This window comes from Pteropus vampyrus, unplaced genomic scaffold (assembly GCF_000151845.1).
Source record: "Pteropus vampyrus isolate Shadow unplaced genomic scaffold, Pvam_2.0 Scaffold20, whole genome shotgun sequence".
NCBI lineage: Eukaryota > Metazoa > Chordata > Mammalia > Chiroptera > Pteropodidae > Pteropus > Pteropus vampyrus.
Genome location: NW_011888801.1, coordinates 7,508,200 through 7,517,683, shown reverse-complemented (window position 1 = coordinate 7,517,683; position 9,484 = coordinate 7,508,200).

The following is a 9,484-nucleotide window of genomic DNA, read 5'->3' as shown; positions in this document are numbered from 1 at the left end:
TATTTTTTAAAATTTTCCCCAGAACAAACAGTTTCAGTTTCTTCCATTGCAAAAAAAAAAAAAAGAAAGAAACAAACAAAAAACTAGAATTGTTGATAAAAGACCTAACGTATAAATTAGTAACTTTTTTTGCATTTAAAAAACATCCTTAGGAATTAATTTTTTTCACGAAAAAATCGATAATTTTAGAATAAACTTTTAATAAGTGGCTTTTTCTCTGTGTATGTCAAATATCAAAATAAACTGATTTAAGTTTTTCTCAACTCTGTAGATTTAATTTAGCTTATCAGCATTAAATCTACCCTTTGCTGATAAAGCTGATCTTTTATCTTATTATCATGAAGTTTTTTAAGTCCTTAGAGTAGCAATCTAGGTTGGAGAAAAATATTTAAAAGAAAGATATTATTTGACATTTAATTTCCTAAATGGAAGAGAAGGCTCTGTTAAAGACAACATAGTCTCTTGATTCCACCTTTTTAGATTAAATTTGAATAATGTTTTGTGAATCATAGTGTGTAATCGCCTCATTTCTATTGTTAATAGCTCCAGTTTACATCTATTCTGCACATTGCTTGAAAACGTGGTAATATAGTCTGAAATAAAATTGAAAAAAAAATCTCTAATTGTCTACAGGCAAGTTGTGTGTTTTTAAAAAGTGCTTTTAAATTCATATTTGTGGAGACTAACACATATTTAATTGGAAATTGCAAAAACAATAAACATTCACTGAACTATTTTTCTTTTATTACTTTTAAATTTGTTTTAGTGCATCTCATTATCTAGTTTAATTTTTTTAATTCAGCAATGTAACATTCAAAAATAATAAAAAATTTAAATTGTCAATAACTCAATGACTATAACATAATTTATTTTAATCTCTCTCACTCTCCCCCCGTGCCTACTATTTATCTAATCATGTGCTTTTTTACATGGTAATCTATATTTATATAAATGTAAAGATATATCTATACAATTGAACTTATAGTGTACTTACTCTTCCATATTACATTTCAAATATTAGTATATAAAAATGATCTATGACTAAGCAAAATGTTTTCACTGCATTTGTCTGAGAGGCAGACTATCATAATAATTTAATTCCACTACCTAGGGTATTCTTTTTGTATTCACACTATGCTCTGCAATTGATCAATGATAGATTACATTTACACAAATGTAACTTCATTTGATGAGTAAGTTTCGATTCTTTTTACTATTATTGACTGTAGGACAAGCTTCACGAACATGAACACTCACTATTTCACAAAAAGCCATCAATAGCTTTTGCCTTTTGCTATTTATTTTCATGTTATAAAATAGTGTGTAACAACTTAAATATATATTACTAGCAATGGATTGTGATAGTATTTAATTTCTGATTTATGTTTGCAAAAGTTTGCCCCAAGTTTATTTAACCTACATTTTAAATAAATAAAAAAAGAGGATGAATATTTTTCCATGTTTTCTCTGGCATATTCATGTACTTTCCTCAAGTAATGAAGTAGAAATTAAATCTTTTACTATAATGTCCAATATATAATCTATATGTTATAAACAATAACCCATTTTAATTTCATATAGCTACCTAATGTCCTCTTTAAAATTTTACTTGTTTAAATCAAATCAAAAGAAAAATTAAATTTCACAACAAATGTTAACATTAACAAAGTCCTAAGGCCAATATATTTTGTCAATGATGTGTAACATGAGAGTTAAACTTACTTTATTTGAAGTAATTTAAATTTGAGTAAAATATAAGTGTCTCATTGGTAGCAGTTAAATAGTAATGACACATTTCCTTAAGTACTATAATATAATAAAGGATTGTTTGAAGAAGTTTTAAGATAAAATTTAGAATAGAACCTATCTTGATTTTTAAAAGATTGCTAGATTTACAATTTATTCCCAGACTAAGTCTTAAAATATTTTGTTTTTTTTGTTGTTGGTGGTTGAAATTTTAATGTCAAATGTATTAAAATTGCCTATGTATGAAAAGTATGACAGTAGTTACATTATTTAAAGAAAATTATTTTATTAACCTCTAATGGTGTGTCAACATGCACAATTAAATTTTTAGAAGGCATAATACAAAGTTGTCCTTTTACATTATAAAAATTGATACTGTTAATCATGACATAACAATATGAGAGCTCTACAGGATCCATAGCATACACCAAGATATACTGATTTTTTCTATTAATGATAATCCACAGAAACATAAAAATCCAGGAAACATTTTTGTATTTAACAATGTAGGTTTGGGATTTAATCTAAGTAATCACTAATATTTTTTTAAAACATTACTATTTCTTGATTGTTTAAGCTTAAATGGTTAGTAACTAAAATATGTATAAATACAATTTTACTCATTTTAATCCCATTCAACATAAGCACTGTGGACTGTGTAGTGCCTACAATTGTTTACCAAGAAATAAAAGATAAGAAAAACAATTCTAAGTTAAAAATTAAGTACAGAAAGAAAAACATTTTAATAAGAAAAAGTGTCTACTATATAATTATTTAAATAGCAAAAAAATAAAAATAAAAAAGTTTGATAGCCTCTAGCATCTAAAGATATTGTTAATGTTAAAAATATAATAATAACAAAGAAAATATTAAAACATAATATTGAGGGTAAATATCTACATTATAGGAATAAGATTAGATCTTAAAAAGTAATAAAATAAATAACAAAGGAAATAAAATCAAAAGATGTTTGTGAAATAGTAGTAGAAAAAGAAATAGTTGAATTAGATTTGCCATTTTCTATCTGAAATTTCTTTATTGTGGTTTTCTTATACTTTTTAAAATTCTATTATTAATTAAAATAGTTAATTTTTAACATGAAGACTATGACAGGAGGACTTCAAAGCTCACAACAAAATTTAATGCTCAGTTCCCTATAAGAATATGCATATGTGTACAAAAATGTAAAGTTATGTTAATTTGAGGGTTTTAAAATATGATTAAAGAATTCTTATTTTTCTAAATGAAAATACATAAATATGTAAAAATTACAAATCATGTATTTATCTCCTTTTAAGATTTTTTATTTTTTTTGTATTTTACATATATTCATATTATATGCATACATGTTGACAAATTTATATGATACTTAAAATATGAAGCTTAAACCTGCATTTTAAAAAGTATTAAACTAATATAAATGTAAATGTATTTATAGTATATTACATATTTCATATTCTTTATGTATTTTTAAATGAATAATGATAATTTAACACCATAGTTAATCACATAATTAACCTGTACCTGTAATTAAGTTAACTAAACAATATCAAGATATATGAAACATAAACTAGCAAAAGTAAAGAGAAAACTAGGCATATCTTAAAACATAGTTGTTGGCACTATTTACATTTCTCTTTAACTCATAGAATACTAGAGGTAAGACCACATAAAGTGTATGGAATACTTGAGCAAAACTATCAACCACCTGGATCTAATTCATTTTCTATAACAGATTTATTGAGATATAATTCACATACTATACTCTTCATTCATTGTGTACAATTCAATGTTCATAACTGCATTCGGAGTTATATAAACATCACTACAATCTCATTTTAGAACATTTTCGTCATGTCAGAAAGAAACCCTGTTAATTCCTATTCCTTACACTAGCCAAGCCCTAAGAAACTACCAATCTACTTTCTGTTCGTAGATTTGTCTCTGTAGATTTGCCTATTTTAGCCATTTCACATAAATGAAATTGTACAATACGTAACCTATTGTGACTGCTTTTTTAATTTAACATAAAGTTTCCAAGGTTCACCTACATTGAATAATATTATTAATATTTCATCATATGGATAGGTCATCTTTTATTTGATCTAACCATCACAGCAAAAGTTTATGCGTTTTTATGTTTCTCTTCCACTTAAAACATGGTTAGACCTTCATATGATGTAAATGACTAGATCAGTTAACTTCTTCAATCTGACAGTATCTTCATAGTAAAGTAGTGGAATTTTTTAGGACTTGGAGATCTTCCTTTGCTTATTACTGGTTGTAATACAGTTTTCTGTCAACATTAGTTATTTTATTTTATTTTCATGTCAACATTAGTTATTGTTGCTACTTTTAAGTACAGTAGATCTTTGGATCATATTGCATTGGTTACCCTCTAATGCCCTCAAATAGTTATTTCATATATATTTTTTCAGTTTTTGTAGTTGTTTTTGACAGGAGAATAACTCCTATGTAAGCAAACACATTTTTGTACAGTTTACTTAAATCATAACCCAATAAGGTCTATACATTACAATTGATTGATTTGTCTCTTAAATCTCTCTTAATTTACATATTTCTACTTCGTGTTTGTTCTTCCCTAGCTATTATTTATTGAGAAAAAAAAAAGATAATTTGTCTTGTAGAGTTTCTCACAGCCTTTGTTTTTCTGATTCATCTCCATGATGTCACTCATCATTTTCTTCTTTCTGTTATTTACAATAAATAGATGTATGAAGTTTTATATGATTCTGGTTTGATGTTTTTTGGCAAAAACACTTTATAAGTAATTATAATCTTCCAACAGAGGCATATTATCCAGTTGTCACTTTTTTTTATTAGTGTCTGTTAATAATTATTGCCCTGATAATTTTTTTATTAGATGTTAAAAATGGTGATGTTTTAAAATATCATTCCGTCTTCATTTATTAGCTGAATACTTCTTTAAAGAGAAATTTTCTTCATCCTCTGGCAAGGTACAATTAAGAAAAATAAAAAGATGTAAATTAGACTCTTGATTTTTTCCCTTTATTTACCAATTTCCTGACTGATAAGCTGACTACGTAGTATCTTCTAAAGATAGATTTTATTATTTTTGTGCTTTTAAAAATAATCTTACAGATTTTAATACAAGTGTTTCAATTGATAGCAGGATTTTCTAACTGAAGCTGAAATTTGTTCCATCTTTGTCTAGAGGGAGCATCCTTGCATTAAATCCTAAATACTTTTGGATGGGTTTTAGAAGTCTTTGAGAACATCCTTTCTATGTGGTATGACAAAATTTTTCAGTCTCATCCTGTACATTTCTTGCTCCAGACCTGAATAGGCTTTTTTTGTGCAAGAAGCTTTGGTTCTTTTTAGTGAAGAATAGTATTCAGAATTTCCAATATGAGTACTAGGGATGTTCTTTACTACTGAAATAGTCACTGTGTCCGGGCACTTTCAGGGGACAGAGCTAGAAAACAAAAGTTTTAAGAATTAATTTAATGTACTAATAATGATATATCCAAATTTAATTCAGGAATACAGGGGGTTTGTGTAGCCTCACAAATATGACTTGTTTCCTCTTTTTTCTAATGCTGAATATTCTGGTTCTCAATGGCACCAACATAATTAGAATTTCCTTTGTGCCATAACACAGCAACAACAGTATCAGAATAACAACATTATCATAACACCATAAACAATATATTTATCTTAAACAGTTTGAATTTCTTCAGGGTATACCATTATTTTAGAATACACTTCACTATACAGAAAATTTCAGAGCCATAAAGTCCTTAAAGTGTTAAAGCCTTCAACTAGATCAGAAGTAGTTTCATTTATTTTATCTTTATTTTGAATTTTAGGGATTGCTTTATAAAATTAATTGTGTTCTATAGTTATTTAAAATATTTATATCATTCCAAAATGTAGTCCCTCTCATATTTCACATATTTCATTCATGTTGTGTTTATCATTATTGTCTAAAGATAATGTTCATTATTTTATTGAAAAAAATTCTAAATAGTCATTTATTCATTAAGCATATATTGACATCAAAAGTATTAGAATTAGAAGGTGCAGATTAGAATATAAGGAGAAATAAACTATTAGGCTCCTGGTGTATGTTAGCAAATATATTAAAATGTTTTACCAACTCTTGCTCTTTTAATTGCCAACTTTCTAATTATTTTATTTTAAAATATTATTACTAAAGAATAAATTGAGGATCAAATAGAATAGGTAGTCCTAAAAATTCATGTAAGTGATGAGTGGAAGATTTATCTTTAAATCCAGATATAATCTCAACCAAGTTCTTTGTAGTGTATTCTATCATAAAGTGAATAATTAAATAATATTTGTATAATCCTTACAGAATTATTTCATAACTTATTGGACCCTCCAAATAATATTGGGAAGAAAGTTTTTATCCATGTTTTACAACAGAAATGTCGACTCTAAATCTTAATTTTTTGTGGTGCTTACAATTTGTTTGTTTTGTAGCATCTTACCGTTTGGTATCATATTGGGTTAGACTTAAATTTGTATATATATAATGTAACAAAAAACTGAGTAGAATGAGAGAGTGACTTATTTTTATATCTAAAGACAGAGTGATATATTTTATTTACTAGGTATTGAGAAAATATTTCAATATTAGTTTTTGTGAATATTCTAAATTGTTAAGAATTGCCAAGATATACATTCTTTCACATATTGCACTCTAAATTCTGTTATGTACTTTAAGTAACATCACAGGTTTTCTGATTTCCATTAACAAGCACATTTCATTACGAATGCAATTTTTCTTTAAAAGTGAGTAACATCCTATTGACGTTGAGAACAGAAATACACAACAGATAACGTGGTTCAATAAAGTATGTGCATCTGTTTTATCTCTTGAGATTGCAGAAAGAAAGTGCACTGGAAGATGCTAATGTCAATTAGCCAAATCTCAAGGATGGCTGATTACGTATTCAAACAGTGAATCTCCCCAAGACCTTGATTTAAAAGCACATTAAAGCATGCAAAATTTACCTGCTCTAAAACATGGCACAACAATTTTACAAATAATCTTATCTTTGTTCTCACAGTGAGACTGTCCTGTTTACAATTGGTGAAAATGCTCAACTTCTGGCAGTTCCATGGTCCCCTGTTTAAATAAAACGAATTTCACCTTAGCTAAAATTGTTTTCTGAAATCATCACGAAGGGTCAAGTTTCTTTCACCTTTATCAACTCTGAGCACAAAACAGGTGGATACTGAACAGAAGATATTGATAAAGATATATATTTTTGTAAAACCCAAATTTTTACACACGCAAAATGTATTTTCATTATTTTTTACATAAAACAAGTAAAAAAAAACTTAATGTAAAAGACTCAGACAGAAGTGGTTGAAAAGACATCTCAGGCTCTGATTTATGAGTCTGGACCATCATAACCAGGTCCCAATCAGTCACTTGTATCCCTTTTTCTTTCCTTTCTTTGCAAATGATAAGTTTCTCCAACATCTCAGGCCACCAAAATAAATCAGCATCTTTAGCCAAATTTTGCCAAAACTTTGGCACACAATTCAAGAAGATTAGCATCTACCCAGCCCTCTCATTACACTCCACGAACACAGGTCTTACCAGGCTCCTCTCTGCAGGATGTCCACTGGCCCTAGGGAATCCGCAAAACTTTGTAAGTGGTAATAGATGTGTTGCAGTTACCATCAAGTATTTGGGGAGTTTAACTGCAAAATAAATTGAGGTTTAATGAGTGCACATTTGCTGTACCCAGAACTTTATTGGGGAGCAGTAGTTACTTCCATTACATTCAATATAATCATCACAATTACCTTCTGAAATATGTATTTTTATTCTCTTTTTATAAGAGTTAAGTAACTTTACCATATTCACATGGCTAGTAAGTGACAGAGACAGAAATTGAAATAGTTTCTGTGTTTCTTGGCCCAAACTCTTTTCTATGTAATTTCATTGTCTCCACTTAAAGTGGTTCTGTACTTTCAGTTTATAAATGTGAGAAATCAAAAGGACAATGGCACTTTCACCTACATAAAATGAAAAGTCACCACTGAAAAGGGAAAATTATACAGGAAGAGAAGAAGAAAATCCTTCAAATAAGTACTTAAAAATGTAACCAGACTTCAGAAAATCTAGTGAATAACTTATATTATCAATATACTCCTTGTTACACATAAATATAAAAAAAGTTATGGTTCATTATAGTCACAATCTATTGTATAATAAAATATCCATTATCTCATGCTTATTTTCAATAATGTTGCAGAGTCAGCATTATTATTAATATCTCCTCTTTATAAATAAAGAAACCAGCACTCATATAGGTGAAGTAATACGCTTGTGTTTATACAGTGAGCAAGTAACAGAGTCAAGGTTTGAGCTAAGGTCTTTTGGCTCCAAATAGAGGATATGTTTTGCTTTCTTAAGTATCCCTCTATAATAAAAGAGCTTCTCCAGAGTGGGGACTGTTTTCCCTAGTGATAGAATTTAGTGAAAGACAACAGGCCAATACTTACAGCCCACTTTGCAGGAGTAAATTTAAAAGTTTCTGCTGTGGGAGAGTCATTGGGTGCCCAAGTCTTAATAAAAATAAGGAATTTAGAATTGAAAGCTAAATTTTGAATGTGCTAACAGCAAATTATTTTGGAAATGTTTAAATTAATTTGGCTTTGCATTTTAGAGTAGTTTTCTTTTTTTTAAATTTCCTTTAACAGTGGAATAATCTACACATGACAGAAAAGCCTTGGAATAACAAGTCAAGTTGAAAGATGGCTATGTTTTCCAGTCTGAGTATAGTCCTGACTATATTATGGTTTGATAAATTAAATAATTAAGAATTATATGAGTTTCACAATGCTTACATATCTTATTTTTATATTAATAGACCCTGATTTTATAAAGGATACTATTATGAAGATTATAAAACTGGACATATATTACGCTTTTTTAAAGATACTGTATTTGGGTTTAAAAATTTTTTTCAAATAGACAACATAAAATACACTTAAAGTTCTAACTATTTTAAAAAATTTAGTAACAGTGACTATGAAGATAATTCACTGTTTTTCCTTAATCATTTTTAAGTTTTTAAACTAAATAGTAATTACATAACAAAAAGAATTAAGAAATTCTTGGAAATGAAGAACAATTTCTCCAAAACTTAAATGATATTATTAAAATATCCATTATTGGTCTCTTAAAAATTGTTGCAATGATGCTAAGCTGACAAGTACAAGACTACTACATATTCAAAAGGCCCATTATCTTCCTTGAGAGATGACAGTCAAGGTGGCAATAATACAAACTTGCCAATATACACTTGAATAAAACCTGGTCAACTCAGATGGAAATTCTTTTTTTTACTAAGCTTTTATAATAAAGCATTTTAATTATACACATGAAATTGCATGAAAACGTAATAACAGCATTTAAAAGATTCCATTTAGAATGGCACAAGAAAGACTTTGTGAAATCTATTAACTATAAATTCAAATCATGCTGTTAGAAAAAATGGAAGAAAAGTAAAGATTCTTCTCAAATATGACTTTTTTCTCCATTAATAGTTGCTATATATATATATATATACACACACACACATATATATATGGTTTTTAAATAAAACTAGACAGAAACATATTGTTTGCTAAAATAAATAAAATTTGGTTGTGATTTATAATATTAGATCTAAACAAATGAAATATGAGACTGCAGATGTGGACAGCAATT